This window comes from Phyllobates terribilis, unplaced genomic scaffold, assembly GCF_046119375.1.
Source record: "Phyllobates terribilis strain yellow unplaced genomic scaffold, ASM4611937v1 Scaffold_1__5_contigs__length_1240528914, whole genome shotgun sequence".
Taxonomy (NCBI): Eukaryota; Metazoa; Chordata; class Amphibia; order Anura; family Dendrobatidae; genus Phyllobates; species Phyllobates terribilis.
Genome location: NW_027362761.1, coordinates 380167123 through 380186826, shown reverse-complemented (window position 1 = coordinate 380186826; position 19704 = coordinate 380167123). Strand labels below are relative to the sequence as shown.

Here is a 19704-nt window from a genome sequence, read left to right as displayed (position 1 = left end):
TATTTTGGAAATTATGGATACATAATTAACTCACAAAATTTACAGTTTACTAGTCACCTCACTGGTTTCTATATGTTACATTTGCAATTCCTTGTACATTTATTGCCCCCATAGACAATTTTAATAACCACCATCACAACAATCACAACACCACAATTTTAAAAATATTACATTTTTCAATAGATTCAAAACACTTTTCCTTATGTATCATTGTAGTTTCAAGCGGCTCTACAACGTCCATCACAATTTGACTGAACTACCGTAATTGTTCAACTACTCTGCATATAGACAAATAGTACAAACATTATTGAATGTATTTACTCCATCTCTTGACCTACCATAATAGAAATGGTTGATACTGATATTCATAAATGGATTATAAAACGTTCATACGAACTGTATACCCATTAGTTACTAACTTTAAAGAAGTTTGTTAGGCCTCTGATACAATCCGCAATTAGGCTGATAATTCTGCACAGCATATCTTTACTCTGCTAACCTTATCTTCTGACATTGCAATTGATATTTTCATGTAGCGGGTTCTTGCGACACTTGTAGCACAAAGGGACCAATTAATTGTAATAAAACATCACTATTGGCCCAAAGGTTACAGAGTGCATAATTCTGCCTTGAGACTAAGTGATATAAATGTCTAGAATAAACTAGACAGCAGTAAACTCAAAGAAGGGGCAGCAACAAGTAACAGTAAAAAAAAAATGAAGTATTAAAAATATCACATTTCAAAGAGTCCAAAATTACATGGAATAAATTCAACTGAACTGATGTAAGACATTTGTCAATGGATATACCATATATATATATATATATATATATATATATATATATATATATATATTATATATATTTATATATATATATATATATAGTCAACTGTATCAACTGTACATTGGAAATGTATTCTGTAGAAAGGGGACCACAGTTTATGCTGTGGGGTCTATCATTCTTCCTTTTGGGTACTTTGGTAGATGAGGAAAAGCATTGTCTAGTTTAAAATTCATCAATTTTTAGTAAGACCCATTGACCATATGTGTGCCTCCCACCTCTCCCCTTATAGGTAATGGGCAGCACAATGGCTCAGTGGTTAGCACTGTATCTTTGCAGCACTGAGGTCGTGGATACAAATCCCAACAAGGACAACATCTGCAAGAAGTTTGTAGGTTTTCCTCCTGTTTGTGCGGGTTTCCTTCAAGTTCTGCGGTTTCCTCCCACATTCAATTTTTTTTTCTAATTTTGGTGGAAAATAAGTATTTGGTCAATTACAAAAGTTCATCTCAATACTTTGTTATATATCCTTTGTTGGCAATGATAGAGGTCAAATGTTTTCTGTAAGTCTTCACAAGGTTGGCACACACTGTTGCTTGTATGTTGGCCCATTCTTCCATGCAGATCTCCTTTAATGCAGTGATGTTTTGGGGCTGTTGCTGGACAACACGAACTTTCAACTCCCTCCAAAGGTTTTCTATAGGGTTTAGATCTGAAGACTGGCTAGGCCACTCCAGGACCTTGAAATGCTTCTTACGAAGCCACTCCTTCGTTGCCCTGGCGGTGTGCTTGGGATCATTGTCATGCTGAAAGACTCAGCCACGTTTCATCTTCAATGCCCTTGCTGATGGAATGAGGTTTGTACTCAAAATCTCACAATACATGGCCCCATTCATTCTTTCATGTACACAGATCAGTCGTCCAGGTCCCTTGGCAGAGAAACAGCCCCAAAGCATGATGTTGCCACCCCCACGCTTCACAATAGGTATGGTGTTCTTTGGATGCAACTCAGCATTCTTTCTCCTCTAAACATGCCGAGTTGTGTTTCTACCAAACAGTTCTACTTTGGTTTCATCTGACCATATGACATTCTCCCAATAATCTTCTGGATCATCCAAATGCTCTCTAGCAAACTTCAGACGGGCCCGGACATGTAATGGCTTAAGCAGGGGGACACGTCTGGCACTGCAGGATCTGAGTCCCTGGCGGCGTAGTGTGTTACTGATGGTAGCCTGTGTAACGTTGGTCCCAGCTCTCTGCAGGTCATTCACTAGGTCCCCCCGTGTGGTTCTGGGATTTTTGCTCACCGTTCTTGATATCATTTTGACCCCACAGGTGAGATCTTGTGTGGAGCCCCAGATCAAGGAAGATTATCAATGGTTTTGTATGTCTTCCATTTTCTAATTATTGCTCCCACAGTTGATTTCTTCACACCAAGCTGCTTGCCTATTGCAGATTCAGTCTTCCCAGCCTGGTGCAGGGCTACAATTTTGTTTCTAGTGTCCTTCGACAGCTCTTTGGTCTTCACCATAGTGGAGTTTGGAGTGTGACTGTTTGAGGTTGCGGACAGGTGTCTTTTATACTGATAACAAGTTCAAACAGGTGCCAGTACTACAGGTAATGAGTGGAGGACAGGGGAGCCTCTTAAAGAAGAAGTTACAGGTCTGTGCGAGCCAAAAATCTTGCTTGTTTGTAATTGACCAAATACTTATTTTCCACCAAAATTAGAAAAAAAAAATTCTTTCCAAATCAGACAATGTGATTTTCAGGATTTGTTTTCTCATTTTGTATCTCATAGTTGAGGTCTACCTATGATGTCAATTACAGGCCTCTCCCATCTTTTTAAGTGCTAGAACGTGCACAATTGGTGGCTGACTAAATACTTTTTTCCCCGCTGTAAGTGAGGAAAATAAATAAAATATAGGAGGAAAGAAAGATTGGACAATTTCAAATTTTGTTCTCGGGAGAGAAAGCCACGGTCTGACAGCGGCATTGCTGCTTATCTCCATTGAGTGTTCATGATATGGGGGAGAGTTGAGAGAGAGAACTGTCAGCCACATGTGCATTTGGCTGACAGCTATGTCATAGCATTTGTACTTCAAGATGTTTGATTCCCAATTCACAGTTTTTGTACAGTTCTTTCTGCACCTATTTGACCCAAAACAGAAGTGGGGACTAATCGATCGACGATATAAGAAAAGTCTTATTAGTCCTCACTTTTTTTTTGCAACCAAATGCTTCCATTGAAAAAAACTGAATACATTTACAAAGAAAGAACTTGACCCAAAGCAGTTTTCAAGACTTAAATATTGACGGCAGGCTTTTGCTTTGGATGCCCCACCAATGAAAGTCTGTAGTGATGGAGTTGTGCTGCAGACCCGGGCACATCGAGTGTATAAAAGGGACTGAGCTATAGACCAGACAGACGCACCTGTATGAACAAAGTGCAATAAAGGGTCACAGCATTCCCTGGAGAGCCTTAATTGTGCCCATCTGAATCTTGTAATATATTAATTATTAATACCTGCATTAGTATAAGTAGGAAGTCATAGTTCTGTTTTATATTCAGGAGGTGTCCAGTTTCTTCTACTGGCATGAGCTGAACATCATTTCATGCGGCTATAGAAACCAAATGGATTGTGTTCTTGGGCAGACAATTGTGCGTGACTATGGCATGGTTGCCTCACTGGTGTGCATTGTGGTATCCTAAAGATATTTTACAATATAAAATCCTCAGAGCGGCTGTCCAGATGGACACAGCTGCATTTCCAATCTGTGATGGCTGATTTCAGCTTCTCTTGCTTAGATTAGTTGTTTGATGGATACCACTCTCCTTTCCTATCCATGGCTATTAGCTGCCCACGGCACAAATATCTTGACATGGAAGAGTTAGACACTTGTTATAATGTAGTTGATTTAGTTATTATATCTGACTTTGACGTCCTTTATTTGAGGAAACAAATCTTTAGCATTTGCTGTGAGTGCGAAATGCGTTATGTCACCACAGCTCAGAAATGCTATCTTCAGCCTAGACTAGTGCGTTCTTCTACATTGCTGGTCCACACCTTTTCTGCTAGAGGCTTTTAGATAATTCTGCTACATACCAGAGATTATTATATAAACAAGTTAATGTGCTATGACGCAGATGCTTTACAATGTGTTCATGAGATCATTTTACAGTTCTTGGTTTATTAAGAGATTTTGACATACATCAATAGAATGCAAGGCAGTAAGATAAACACTGACGAGCAGACATCGCTGGCTCTACATATAAACTGGATTGAATTTTTACACAGATACATAACTTTACATAGGAGGCCCAAAAGGATTATCACGCAAAAGGAGGAATCATGTAACAAAAGTGCATTTCTGTGTGATGGTTGAGCTGAGATTAGTCTGAACCTGTCAGCACTCATGATCACTGAACCAAATCCTCCTCGAGCATGATATGAAAACTTTCACAAATCTGCTGTGATCCTCACATAACTTTAGGAATCCTTCTACTCTTCTCAGATGTTGGTTACAACGCTGACCTCCGTCTAATCAGAGAAAAAGTCAAAGCTAAGCTGTTTGCTCTAATGAAGTGGATGAAGCCTGGCAAGATCTTCTGACACAATGCAGCAAACTTTTGTCTTAAGTGACCTAAAATAATCTTTTGGTCAAAGTTTTTAGACAGTTGCATATAAGATTGAAAAGAAGACAAGTTATAGCATTCATGCTTTAATGGGACTGGTCCACAGTCACAACGTAGCATCTCCAACAGGATAAGTGAAAAGAATTTAATTTAAAAAGTGGTCTGATTAATGAGTAAAGGTGATACATTTTGATGGTCCAACCCTTTTAAATGAATTATTCAGCCATCCCCAATAATGCATAAAAGTTAATAAACTATTTTGGCAAGGGTGAATGACCATTTAAAGAGTATAGGAGTATCCCTAAAATCCCCTGATGGCAGGACAAAAGAGTTTGAAGCATAAATTAAAGGGGTGTTCTGAAATACAAATACATTTTCATCCTAAATCCCTATCTATTTAATGTCACAATCTAAACTATTTTCTAATATACTTTAATTAAAAATTCCCTATCCTTCCCTAACTACATTAACATTTTTTTTGTCTACTTTCTTCTTGATGATTTGTCCTTTGAGAATCCCAGTGCATGCTGGGATAAACAAACCAAGCATCATCAGGGGCAGAGGCTGCAACCACAGCCTTCTCCCTTAAACAAAGCATCATCAGTGATCTTCGTTTCAAGGGCTGAGCTAGTCCCTGCTCTGTCACTGTGTGATGTGCACAAAGACAGTGCTCTCTCTTGCCGGCAGAGATCAGTAATAATGAGCCGGCAACAGAGCGCACTGTCAGTGTGCGTTGTAACACAAATACCCGGCTTGTATGTAAGGTCACTTGCGTGGGCAGTGCTGGTCTCTGCCCCCTGATGATGCTTCGTTTGAGTATCTCAGCATGCACTGGGATTCTCAAACAAAGCGTAATCAAAAATGACGTAAAAAAAAAGAGCAGATAGCGTAATTAGAGAAGGATAGGGAATGCTTAATTAAAGTATATTACAAGATAGCTTAAATTATGACATTAAATAGATAGGGATTTAGGAGGAAAATTAATTAATTTGTAGCTTGGACCACCTCTTAAATTGTCCATTTTTACTGGACATAAGACGCCACCAGTAGTCAACGAGAATGCATGTGCATTGGGAGAAATAGTTGTCAGTGGACAACTACCGTATTTTTCGGACCATAAGACACACCGGCCATAGATTTTTTGCTTATGTAACACCCCTTTTGGGCTACCACGGTACGCTGGGTGTTATGGGGGGTCTCACCTCTCTAGGGCGCAGTGCCTCCACCCGAATCTTGATTGGAGCTCTCACTGGGACTGCAGAAGGACTAGTATCTTCTGCCAGGGGCTGATTCGGGAAGCCCCTGCCACAGCTCAGTACACACTCATCCGAGACAGGAGTAAAACGGTTTAACAGGTTTATTGCTATGCAGCAGAAATGAGGTGGATTTTGAGAATTAACATACAATACAGGTAACGGTGCTCTATAAAGATCATATACACATCACAACCTAATTCTTCCCCGACCCTGCAAAAATAACATAGCAGGGTTTCCCTTTTCTCGTATTAACTCAGTCCAAACGTTGTGGCCCAGTTGCCGCGGATGTTGGCGCGCAAATTCATAACCGTTGGTTCACTTAGATGAACATTAACGTAAAAGTCGGGGGAGTAGTGTACTCACTGTAACTGGCGCTGGTAGAACCACAAGTCTCAAAAGGGCACTCACTGTGCGTCTCAACCGGTCGTATGTTTCCCTGGACAACAGCTGGGGGCAGCAGGATTCAGGCCTTTATACGGTGGGAGTGCCGGCAGAACACTCCGAATCCTTGATGTCACTTGCTTCAAGGGGTGACAGGGCTGCGCTCTCTCCAGCGGCGCGGGTATATCAGAGGAGACGGCAGCGCTCCGCAGCGTAGAGAGATACAAGTCCACAGCGCTCCGTCTTTCACAGCAACAAGCTGCCACACTTCCTTTCCTCTCTAGTTTTACTTTCACTTTCTCTCCAGCTCCCTCCTATCCTTCCAGGCTGTGTCATCTGACTGAAACAAGGGTCCATGGGAATTGTAGTCCACTGCAGCTCAGGGAAAAAACGATTAATGTCTGTAGGTCCCTGTTTAACAGCAGCTGCAAAGCTCTTCTGAGTGTCTGTAAGTCCCAGTATACCAGTAGCTGCTCTGACAGTTCCATGTGCAGGTGTTACATTCTCCCCCTGGTGAGTCATTGAAAGTGTCCCATCACGACATGAGGACTCACCACCTGAAACATGAATGGGGGTTAAGGCATCCTGACTAACACCAAATTTACATGCACACAAACCACCTCCTGAACACATGGGAGATACCGGGAAATAAGGCCAAACAGAATTTGAATTAGGGTGTATCAACCTGGGGACCTCAGTGGTATGTCCCATTCTATCATAGGTCAACATCATGGGTGGCCTAGTGTCCCGCTTGGGACGAGTGTGTACTGAGGAGCCCCCCTCCTCAGCCCCTGACTCTTGTCTCTCAGGAACGGGCTCCTCCAGGGGGATCTCTTCATTCAATAAATGTCCCTCTTCTGAACTTTCCCCCAATTGTGGGCAGGGTGCACTCGCCTCCTGACAAATGTCCTTTTTCTTTGTTTCTACTTCAGGGGTCTGGTTTTCAGGGTCTACGCCCATGGGGCATGGGTCCTCGGTCCCCCTGTAGCTCCATTGACCGTCAGTTCCCCATTTATCCCCAGACTCGCTGTCACTTCCTCCTGAGGCAACTCCAGTCTGGGGTGGTTTTTTACACCTTCGACTTCTCCTATTGCACGGAAGAGTTGTATGACCTCCTTGAGTTGGCAATGGGGATAAAGGGATGTTTTTCCCACAGGCAACAGATGGTGTCGATGATAGGTTTTAACAGCTCCGCCCCCTTTCTCTGGCCTCACTCTGTAGGCCGGGACACCGGGCAACTTCTCCATCACCACGTAAGGGTCAGGACACCACCGATCAGCAAGCTTGTGCTTCCCAGGAAAGCCCAGAAGTTGGATAAGGACTCTATCTCCAGGCAGTAAAACTTGTTCTCGAACCCTACAGTCGTAGCGAGTCTTATTACACTTCCCTGACCGACCAGAGGCCTGCTCTGCCAATCTGTAAGCTTCTGTCAAATCTTCTTTCAACTGGGACACATATTTTAAGTAGGTCTTCCCATTAGAACGGTCAATGGATGTCCCAAAACTAATATCCACTGGTACTCGGGCTTTTCTTCCAAGCATGAAGAAATAAGGAGAGTATCCAGTTGACTCATTTGTGGTGCAATTGTAGGCATGAACCAACTGGCTCACATGCCTGCTCCAGTGTCCCTTCTTCCTGGGATCTAAAGTGCCTAACATGTTCAGAAGGGTACGATTGAATCTCTCAGGTTGAGGATTCCCTTGGGGGTGATATGGTGTGGTTCTGGATTTCTTGATCCCACAGAGAGCACATAGCTCCTGGATTAGTCTACTTTCGAAATCTCTTCCTTGATCGGTATGGATGCGTGCAGGCAGCCCGTAATGTACGAAGAACTTCTCCCATAATGTTTTTGCCACAGTAATTGCCCTTTGATCTTTAGTGGGGTAGGCCTGGGCATATCGGGTGAAATGGTCAGTGACCACTAACACATTACTGACATTGCTTTCATCAGGCTCGATGGAGAGGAAATCAATGCACACTAGTTCAAGTGGGCCATCACTGGTAATGTTCACAAGGGGGGCCGTTCTCAACGGCAAGGTTTTTCTCAACACACACTGGGAGCAGGATTTGCAGTATTCTTCAATATCCGCTTCCATGCGAGGCCAGTAAAATCGGTCAGCCACAAGACTCGTGGTCTTTTCGATGCCAAGATGTCCATGGTCATCATGCAGGGACTTCATGATCATCTTCCGAAATCGGGTGGGTAACACCAGCTGTCTGCGAACTCCTCCCTTCTGGCCCTTTGCCTCCCGGTATAGTAGTCCATTTCTTACTACTAGCGACTCTAGCTGCCGAGTCAGCAGGACAGACTCCTCTGTTCTTAATGCATTCTTTTCGGGCCTCCAGCCCCTCTTCACCCACCATCGAACTACCCCCACTGACTGATCCTCCTGCTGCGCCGTTCTGACTTGATTACGAGTCAGTTGAGGGAGAGAGACTGGGGTTACATTTGTCACTCGGCAGTACGACAACGGGAGAGCTTCACTGGATGCTCCTAAGAATTTAGCACAGCACTGCATAGGGAGGGCATCAGTTTGATGTCTATGGCACAGAGTATTCACCTCAGGGGCAGGGACCTCTATCCATCCTCCTTCTTCTTCCTCATTTAAGGGTTCACTAGGCAGGCGAGAGAGTGTGTCTGCATCAATGTTACTGATCCCTGGTCGATATTTTAAGCTGAAATCATACAGAGAGAGTGTGGCAAGCCACCGGTACCCCGTGGCATCCAGTTTTGCTGTGGTTCTCACGTAGGTTAATGGATTGTTGTCGGTATGAACCACAAAGTGCACCCCATAGAGGTAGTCATGCAGCGTGTCCACTACAGGCCATTTCAGAGCCAGAAACTCCAGTTTGTGAGCTGGGTAGTTGCGTTCACTGGGAGTCAATCCTCGACTAATGTAGTAAACGGTACGTAGACAGCCATCATGGTCCTGATAGAGAATCTCTCCTAGTCCATCGAGAGAAGCATCTATATGTAACACATATGGTTTACTGGGGTCTGCATAAGCCAACACTGGAGTTTGGGTCAAACATGACTTCAGTTTCTCGAATGCCTCGTCGCAAAAAGGTGTCCATCTTTTCCCAAAAAGTTCATTAACTCAGAAGTAGTCTCTTTCCTGACCTTGAGGGGTGGGCTGTCCCGCCGGAAGGGGGATACCCCTGGGTAAGGGCAGTTAACGGCTTCGCAATCCGAGAGTACTGGGGTACAAATCTTCGGTAGTATCCACAAAATCCTAAAAAGGACCTAAGCTCCCTCAGCTTGGTGGGTTTAGGCCAGTTTACCACAGCCTCCACTTTGGCGGGGTCGGTGGAAATTCCTTCTCTGCTGACTATGTGCCCCACATATTTCACAGTCATCTGGCAAATCCGGCACTTATCAAGGGACAACTTCAACCCAGCCTCCTTCAACCGATCCAGCACCTTGAACAACCGCTGGTTGTGTTCTTCCAGAGTCTTCCCAAAAACAATAAGATCATCTAGATAAACCAAGACCTCACGTAAGTGCATGTCCCCCACTACTTTGTCCATACATCTCTTAAAAGTGGCCGGAGCACCTGCCAGTCCTTGAGGCAGTCTCTGAAACTCGAAGAACTCAATGGGGCAGATAAAAGCGGTCTTCTCTTGATCTTCCTTTGACATGGGTATCTGATAGTAGCTACTCCGGAGATCTAACACAGAAAACCATTGGCTCCCTTGCTGGCAATCTAGAGCTTCATCGATTCGGGGCACAGTGTACTACTCAGGAACCGTACGTTTGTTCAAGGTACGATAATCCACACACATCCGAATGGCTCCATTTTTCTTCCGAGCTATCACGATGGGGGAAGCATAGGGGCTACTAGACTCTATGATGACTCCTGTGTCTAACATACCGCGTAGATGCTGCCTAACATCTTCGATATCCGCCGGGGCCAATCTTCGGGATCTCTCTCGGAAAGGCCTTTGATCTTTCAACCGAATGCGATGCTCTACTCCTTGGGCGAGGCCCATGTCCCATTCGTCTAAAGAGAAAGCCGCCCCCCGCATCATCATGCCGTCGATGACTAGCCTCCTCTCTTCTCCTTTCAGCTCACTTCCTTCAAAACAAGGGTCAAAGCTTTCAGGCTGCAGTTCCCTCTTCTCCTCCTCCGTCTTCACATAGGCTTCCAGACAGACTGGGTGGATGGATAGGGTCTGCGAGTAATTTTCTCCCCCAACTTCACGACACCACTGAGCTAACGTACGGAAGATGTTGGCATTTGTTCCCACTATGACAGGTGTTGGTCTCTCATCTGCCTCTGCCTCCGGGCAGATTAGCGCTATGATGGGTATCTCTTTATCCACTCCAACAACAGTCTTTGGGAATCGTAGTGTCACGGACACGTATCCTCGGTTGGGATAGCTGTGCTCACTCAGTACCCACACCACGAGTCCAGACAGCGGTTTCAGAGGCACATTGGATAAATATCTCTTATACCATCCTTCGAAGATGATGGACACTTGAGATCCGCTATCCAGCAATACTGAACAAGGTTGACCATTGATATATGCGGGGACATGTGGGGCTGGTCCCACTAACCCTTCAGGCAGTGTTTTCGATGAGGCACTATTGGATGGGGAGGTAGAGTAGGTCTTAGTTGCTGATGGGGGCTCAATATGGGGTTCTACTGGCCCCCCTTTCCCGTTTCCCGACTGCCTATGAGGGTGATGGGGAAAGTGTGAAGAGTTCTTTGAGCTCCACCTCTTTGGACACTGACGGGCTATATGGCCTGGACTCCCACAGACAAAGCACCCTTCTGGTTTCCTACTCTCCACTCTACACAGGTCATCATTCTCTCTTCCTGAAGCCAGGGTTTGCTTCTCGGCTACCTATGCAGCACTTTGTAGCCGCTGTATTGTCTTGGCCTGAGCACTTAACAATTGTGTAATCTGCTCCCCCTCTTTCTCGATGACTTTCAACAGTTCCATCTCTCGGCAGTCGGCTGCTGGCTTCAGGGCAACAGTAGTCACCCGAGGGGATGTCTTCTCTCTTGCGGCCAAAATAACCTCCTCCTTGCGAACTTCCTTAAGCAACTCATGAAAAGAACCAGGAATCTTCTCTTTATCACAAGACCTCATCCGCTGGGCAATTGGATCATGCGTGAGAGCTCCTCTGAGCACTTGGTCCAGACGACACTGATCAACTTCTTTAGGGCTGACTCCACCTTTAGATACTATTCTATGAACCAGCTTATCTAGTCGGTATAGATAGTTGGACATCTTCTCATCTGGCAGTTGGTAGGTGGTACAGAGTTTATAGAGTAGATCAGTAGCATCTTCAGAGGATCCAAAAGCATCTTCTAAAGCACTCATATAATCTTGATAAGTTGCTAGTGGCTTGCTCCGCCAAGCAGCCTGCACCACTTCCATAGCAGTACCCTTCAAACTTTATACTATTCTCTGCTTCTTTACGGCATCAGTGCACTGCCACTCTTCTAAGCACAGTAAAGTGACATCCCTCCAAGTATCATATCCTTCTTCTCCAGCAGGGTTGGGGAGGGCACTCGAGAAAGTTCTTAGACGACGGTAGTTCCCTTCTGGCTGCATCTTTGCAAACTGACTGACTAACTTTTCCATAGCTGTCATAAGCACATCAGCAGGGGCCGCTGTCTCTTCAGGACTGGCTCTAAGTGGAGTAAATGGCGGACATATACTAGTCTTCCAAGGCTGAGTGGTTGATTCCTGTTGCCGGGTCTCAACTTCGGACTCAGTAGGCCACGTGATCTTCCATTGTCGACCATACTCTGGGGACACGGCTATCATGGATGGGAAGTATTCTTTCCTCAAGATCTGCCCGGTTGAGATGAGGGCTAGGGGGCAAGTTCAGTGAGTCGGTTAACTATTTTCAGTATCTCTTCATCAGATGCATCACAGAGCTCACCACTCACTGCAAAGCTTTGTTTAGCTGTAACATCCATCTCTTCACACCACAAATACACTTCTTGCTCTGTTAAAGTCTCCATAGTAAATACTCCTGTGTTAGTTCTGAATCTCAGCAGTGCCTCCACTGTAACACCCCTTTTGGGCTACCACGGTACGCTGGGTCTCACCTTTCTAGGGCGCAGTGCCTCCACCCGAATCTTGATTGGAGCTCTCACTGGGACTGCAGAAGGACTGGTATCTTCTGCCAGGGGCTGATTCGGGAAGCCCCTGCCACAGCTCAGTACACACTCATCCGAGACAGGAGTAAAACGGTTTAACAGGTTTATTGCTATGCAGCAGAAATGAGGTGGATTTTGAGAATTAACATACAATACAGGTAACGGTGCTCTATAAAGATCATATACACATCACAACCTAATTCTTCCCCGACCCTGCAACTATAACGTAGCAGGGTTTCCCTTTTCTCGTATTAACTTAGTCCAAACGTTGGGGCCCAGTTGCCGCGGATGTTGGCGCGCAAATTCATAACCGTTGGTGCACTTAGATGAACATTAACGTAAAAGTCGGGGGAGTAGTGTACTCACTGTAACTGGCGCTGGTAGAACCACAAGTCTCAAAAGGACACTCACTGTGCGTCTCAACCGGTCGTATGTTTCCCTGGACACCAGCTGGGGGCGGCAGGATTCAGGCCTTTATACGGTGGGAGTGCCGGCAGAACACTCCGAATCCTTGATGTCACTTGCTTCAAGGGGTGACAGGGCTGCGCTCTCTCCAGCGGCGCGGGTATATCAGAGGGGACGGCAGCGCTCCGCAGCGTAGAGAGATACAAGTCCACAGCGCTCCGTCTTTCACAACAACAAGCTGCCACACTTCCTTTCCTCTCTAGTTTTACTTTCACTTTCTCTCCAGCTCCCTCCTATCCTTCCAGGCTGTGTCATCTGACTGAAACAAGGGTCCATGGGAATTGTAGTCCACTGCAGCTCAGGGAAAAAACGATTAATGTCTGTAGGTCCCTGTTTAACAGCAGCTGCAAAGCTCTTCTTAGTGTCTGTAAGTCCCAGTATACCAGTAGCTGCTCTGACAGTTCCATGTGCAGGTGTTACACTTAAATAAAAATTTAAGCAAAAAATATGGTCATGATGCACTGTTAAGGGGGAGGCGGCCTGCTGCTAACACTGTTACAGGGGTAATGACCCCCAATTCTTTTAATATCCCCCATCCTGGTATATATGGCCCCCTCATCTTGTTATACATGGCCCTCATCCCCATCCTGATATGCATGGCACCACTCATCCCCATCCTGGTATGCATGGCACCCTAATCTCCCATCTTGGAATGCATGGAACCCCACTCCCCCATCCTGGTATGCATGGCACCCAATGATCCCCATCCTGGTATGCAAGGCACCCCTCATCCTGGTATACATGGCACCCCTCATCCTGGTATGCATAGCACCCCTCATCCTGGTATGCATGGCACCCCTCATCCTAGTATGCATGGCACTCCTCATCCCTCTTCCTGGTATGTATGGCACCCTTCATCTCTCATCCTGGAATGTATGGCATTCCTCATCCCTCTTCCTTGTATGTATGGCACCCCCCATCCCTCATCCTGGTATGTATGTCCCCCCATCCCTCTTCCTGGTATGCATGGCACCACTCATCGCTCTTCCTGGTGTGCATAGCACCCCTCATCCAAGTATTCATAACATCCCTCATCCTGGTATACATGGCCCCCCTCATCCCTCCTCCTGGTATGTATGGCACCCTTCATCCCTCATCCTGGTATGTATGTCCCCCCATCCCTCTTCCTGGAATGCATGGCACCACTCATCCCTCTTCCTGGTATGCTTGGCACCCCTCCATCCTGGTATGCTTGGCACCCCCTAATCCCCATCACGCTGCACACAAAAAATAAGCAATTATACTCACCTCCTCTCTGCTCCAGCGCTGCGTCCCACTATGCTGCCGACACTGATCTCACTGTGTGAGCCGCGGATTATGGCATCACTGCCATGGGCCTTCACACTGTGAGATGCTGTGCCGGAATAATCACTGCTCCTCACGACGGGACTGTGTGCGTGGGGAGCAGTGACCATTCACTCTCCTTAATAACACGCACACTCTACCCACAGAACGGCTCCTGCTGCGGCCGGCGGTCACGTATGCACGCTATTAAAGAGCATGAATGTTTACTAAAACCCATGGGAGTGGGTTGTAGTGAATATTCATGGTTTTTAATAGTGGGCACACGTGACCGTTGAGCACAGCAGGAGCCGCGCTGCTGGTACAGTGTGCGGGCTATTAAGGAAAATGAATATTCACTGCTCTCCACGCCCATGGGTGTGGGGAGCAGTGAATATTCATTTTCTTTAGTAGTGGGCACAGTGTAGGCTGCAGAAGGTGGCTGCTGTCTCCTGTGCCCTGCTCATCCCCCGATGCCGTTCCCCCCACATCCCCCACCACCCATAACCATAGTATACATATATATTCGGACTGACCCCCCACTTTTCTACAAAATTTTGGAGGAAAAAAGTGCGTCTTATAGTCCGAAAAATACGGTATCTGACGGATTAGACATTCTACGACTAAGGGCTTCGGCCAGAAATGCGTCAGAATGTTTACTGCTTTTTTATTGTATGGATATCCATTTTTTTAAAGACATGAAATAAAGATTGCTAAATTTTATCAGCCGCTAGGATTTAATTTTTTTATCCAGTTCCTTTTTGCTTTATTCCGGTGGTCAACGTATTGGAATCAGGATGCAAACATTTGGAGCAACTAAACTACAATACACACAATGAAGCTTTCTTCCCCTTTTTTCTTACTTGGTATCTGACGGATTAGACTAGCTTTTGGACTCCCAGGTGATGCTGAGGAAGGCAAATACTCTTGAATAACAGACAAACTAATTGATTTGTAGTTTTTTTAAGGCAGTATATTGGCATACATATGGATGCTAGTAGGCAATACTTCCTTTTTTATCTTTATTTTAAACTAGAATTTAGAACATTAAACTTACAAATATTAATATACATGGGTGTCGATTAAGACATACCTAAAGTACATAAGGAGACAATTATTAAGACCGATTAATTTAATCAAAGGCACACTGGTGTATGATTTGCTTGAATTATACAGAGGCACACACCTCTGATTAAATTCAGCATATCGTATACTATGTGTGCACCAGAAATATAAATCTACACTAGCCTTGGGCTGTCACAGATTTGCACTATAGTTTATGTCATTTTCTGGTGTAAACTATACTAAAGACATGACGTGGGTCAGAGATAAAGTAAAAAGTCACAAAATATATTGTACAAATGGTGTGCGACATAATTTGTGAGGTTTTTTATGCTAGTTTCTGGCGGAATGGCATTCATAAATGTCACTCGCAATGTCCAACAGGCTGTGCAAGGTAAATTTCAGGTACAATGGTTGTTTGTATGAAAAGGAAATCCCTTGTGATTGCACCAACAGGGATCATATTCACTGTGAGAAGTCCAAATCTGTGTTTTCTCTGCTGTTGTCAGATAGTGTCCTGTCATTAATTGGGTCCGATGTTTTAAAAATGTTTCCCGTTAATGTGCTTTTTTTTAAACTTTTTGCTAGTTTTACTTTTCTTACGCTAAAATTTAAAAAAGACTATATTGGATGGGGAAGAAGAAAATAGAAAAATTTGTTGAATATTAAAAGAGTTAGTGTTAGTTGGAATTAAGGATGATCTGATATTTGTGTCAATGTTACTTGCCATTTACCTTGAGAAAGGCACCACTCCGGTGCCGAAATGCGTTGGGACAATAAATAATTATTTTGGAAAACAAAAGGATTCTCATTTACCACAGCATAGCCTTCAACATGATATCTGTCTTCCTCTACTATTAATCATCTGGAAGAAGTTTTTCTCCTCCAGCCACGAGGCCGCAGCAGCAGATCCATGAGTCTACAGGTGTTGTGCCTTCACACAACACTGTCAAGTGAGTGCATAGTCCTGCCTTTCACTAACTTACCAGGCCATACTGCTCTATCTGTGTGCGCTTTTGTCCCCCAAACAGTTTTTCAATGTAATAAGGTCATGGTGGTATTCATTGCTCTCCAAAAATTCAGATCAACCAAGTGCTGATTGGCCAGAAAAGTGTCAACATTGGTGACTGTCCTTGAGATGATATTTCTTATAGCTGCTTACACTTATGAATGCCAGGCTCAACTCATCTCCTGGCAGGAGGGATAAAACCACTTAGTGGAAGTCTTTCTAGCTGAGAGGTCCTGCAGGGATAAAGCTTTATGCATACACTCGTTCTAGCCTCCATTCAGAACAGTTAAGACATTATATCACCGTTACGCATCTACAACTAACAGTAAATGACATGTCACAGCAACGATTGGCTCAGCCTGCTTATTGTAAAATGTAATTATGGGTTTATATAAACAAATGCAGAATATCATACTTGAATTACACCATGGAATTAAATGAAATCTGTTCTCCACTTATCATTCATCCATAAATATCTCTAGAGCTGGTTACAAAGGTGCTTTCAGGACACTAAAAATGGCATCCTCCGCTCTCTATTTATTTAGTGTTGTGCAACATATTATAGATGCATGTGTGGCACCCCAGGGGTCTGGTTTCCACAGTAATGCAATGTTATGTCTGAGAGCAGGTGGGAGGTCTCTTGGTCAGGAATCCTATGCATGCCACACCTCCTGCCCAGTCCTGGGAGGGGAAGGACTTCCCCTATATAAACCTGGGGCTGAGGCAGGGTTAGAGAGTAGAGAGGGAGAGTTCAGCCAGGAGGGCTGACAGGGAGCTGTGGCTCCGGCTGGGCCCAGCTCCTGGGCCATGCCAGAAGTAGAGACAGAGAAGAGAAGCAGCTATGGGAAGAAACAACAGGAGCTCTGTGGGAGCAGTGTTACAAGGAGTCAGGGGCTGGCAGCTGCAGAGCTCGCCCTGACTGAGAAGATTTCTTACCGGACCCAGAGTCCGAGGCTGTGGGGACTAACTCCTACCCAGCAGCAGAATCCGTCAGGCAGGGGATTTCAGGTCCTCTGGCCAAGAAACCCGAAGGCACGGTCACACGCATGGGACCAGCACCGCCGTCGTGAAGCGGAAGCTACTAGAAGGCCCCGAGTCACCGGCCATACGGGTGAGCACCACACGGTACACTCAGGGACATGGGCTACTTATACCCGCCTCTAGCAAGGTAGCCAGAAGAGTATCGTTAGTTTGGGAGGCCTACAACTCCGCCTGGCCAGGGGAGATCCCATCTGCTCAAGGATTGACCAGGCCCCAATCGCTAGCCAGTACTCCGGGAGGGTCTATCGTTGTCACCAGTAAAGACCCTGAACTACACCGTACCGTCTCAGAGTGGTTCCTGCTACCCCCATCATCCACGTCGGCTGCCCTGAGGCCATACCCCTCCCGTTGGGGGTTATACCATCCACGCTGTACCATCCTTCCACCGGCCTCAGCGGTCTGTCCTGCAGCGGCAGCTCCATAGCTGCATTCAACGGGTGGCGTAGTTGTCCATCATCTACCGCTGATACAGCGCCACTTAGTCTGACTCCCTGGGCACGGACCGGATCACCGCCACGAGACTACAACCCTCAAGAGATCATGCTCCGGGTAAGCTCCCGCGTGCGCAACGCAGCGCGACACAGGCCCAGGGGCGCGTCACATGCCATCCCGCTCTAAATAAACAGTCAAGATAGAACAATATTATATGTCGCTTTCATAGATAAGTTTGCTGATACAAGAATGTTATTGCATATTAGGCAAACCTCAAATGAAAACACGTTTACTCTCCAAACTGACAATCGCAATTTTATTCTACTGTAATTGCAGAGTGCATATTCCATTAAAAACACTGGTTGTGTACTTGTTTATTCAAGGACATATTCTCATCCCTGCAATGTACTGAACAGACCACTTCCTAGTTAAAATATGTAATTGTAAGGGGATGGAATTTAGTTAAGGGGATTTCTTACTGAAATCAGTTAAACACTGTTCCCAAAGGGCCGGCTAGCTTTCCTGCAGTCCATAATTACTAATCTACCAATTTAGTAATTAGAGATCAAATCTTTTGAAATTCAAATAAAAAAGGTTTGCAAACTTTAAAAAAAATCGATTTGGGGCAAAAAAAAAAAATTGTTGCAAATCGCAGATACTCAAATTCCCTTAAAACATGTGAATAACACTCTGAGGTTTTCTACTACTGTAACAAACACAGCCTTATTGATGCCAAAGTGACCTGACCATAGAAGCGGATGGTAACCTGGTAGTAACCAACAGTCCATTTAATAACACAGTGCATTGACAGACTTTTCATATGCCTTTTAAAGTTAGCAAAATGCATCTCTCTTAGCCATATGTGATCAAACAGACCATTCTTTGCAGAATACTGACTCAAACTGACGGTGTCATTGTCAGAGGTAACATCTTGCTGTGACTGAGATGAGTGATAACGACCTCCACTTCCTTTCAACTAATTTGATTGTTGTGACTTGTTTGGTAACACTATTGCCTGGATGGCTGGAGCCAGTGGTGGTGGCAAGGTTTATGTTGCAGCAGGCAACTCCCACAGGCTTATCCTAGATATATATATATTTTTTATTTTACATTACCTTACTTCTTCTTTTACCATACATTTTGTACAACACTATAATTTTGACAATCCTTTTAACCCTAATTAATCAATTATTGCCAGGACATAACAAGAAACGCTAGTTAGATAGGTACATATACAGAAAGCAAAATGTGGCAGGATGCCACAGTATAGGTATCAAATTGGACTAGTAAAACAGATGTACAAAAAAACAGACATGCAGAGTTAAAGGTCTATATTTTTTTCTATTAATTTAAAAAAAATTCAATCACCTTCCCAAAAATGACAAAATAAGAAATACTGAGTAGGTACATGGCCAAAAGGCAGTACCTGTAAGAGGGGCCTGTATTAGTGTGGTGTGTACGGATGTAAAATTTGACTTGAAACAGATATGCAAAAAAAAAAAATTGTTTATGACACAAACACTTGAGTTAAATAGTTCCGGTTGAACATTTGGATTTTAGGGAATTTTCTGTTGTATTTTTGAAAAACAATTATTCCCCCTTTACAAAAATGATTGCACAAGAAATGTAGAAATGCAGTACAAGTGCTTGTGACAAGCAAGCACACTGTTTAATACTGATTTAAGAATTCAGCAGTTTTTTTTCTGTAAAAACTACTGTGCTGTTTTGCTTCTGCTTTTTTAGTGCACTAGGAATGAAGAAAAATGTGAAAGTGTAATACAAATGCTGTGAGAAATATACCAACTACACTACAGCATCGTTCAATCAGACTGGGTCTAGCAAATCTGTTGCTAGCACCACTCGTGCCCCTGCACTCCTTTTGATGCTGCAGATGCAAAAATACCTCTGCTTGCAACATCATAGAGGGCACAGTTTGGGCCAGTGGCGCAACCTTGCTGGAAGTCCAAACTGTCAATCAACAGTGCATTGCCCCCCAACAAGTCAGAACCTGGGAGACAGTTGCAGCTTCAGCTCACAATCAGCATTCCTTCATTCATTTTCAGACCTCCTGATAATTACTTGCAACCTTCTCCAATTTCAGACTTTTCTGATGAAGACGTAACCCTCCAAGTAAAACATACTTCATTAGCCTTCATTAGGTCTCATGTATTAGCACACTTTCAATTGTGTTCTGATTTCACTTACAGCCTGATAGGGACTTCATGGTGACACAAATGTGGA

At 44.6% G+C, this 19704-nt stretch overlaps 1 protein-coding gene across 1 annotated transcript in view; it reads right to left on the bottom strand.

The window, feature by feature from the left end:
* The window catches only part of KREMEN1 (kringle containing transmembrane protein 1), a 243886-nt gene that overhangs the window by 49133 nt on the left and 175049 nt on the right, over positions 1–19704 (bottom strand). The window lies entirely within an intron of this gene.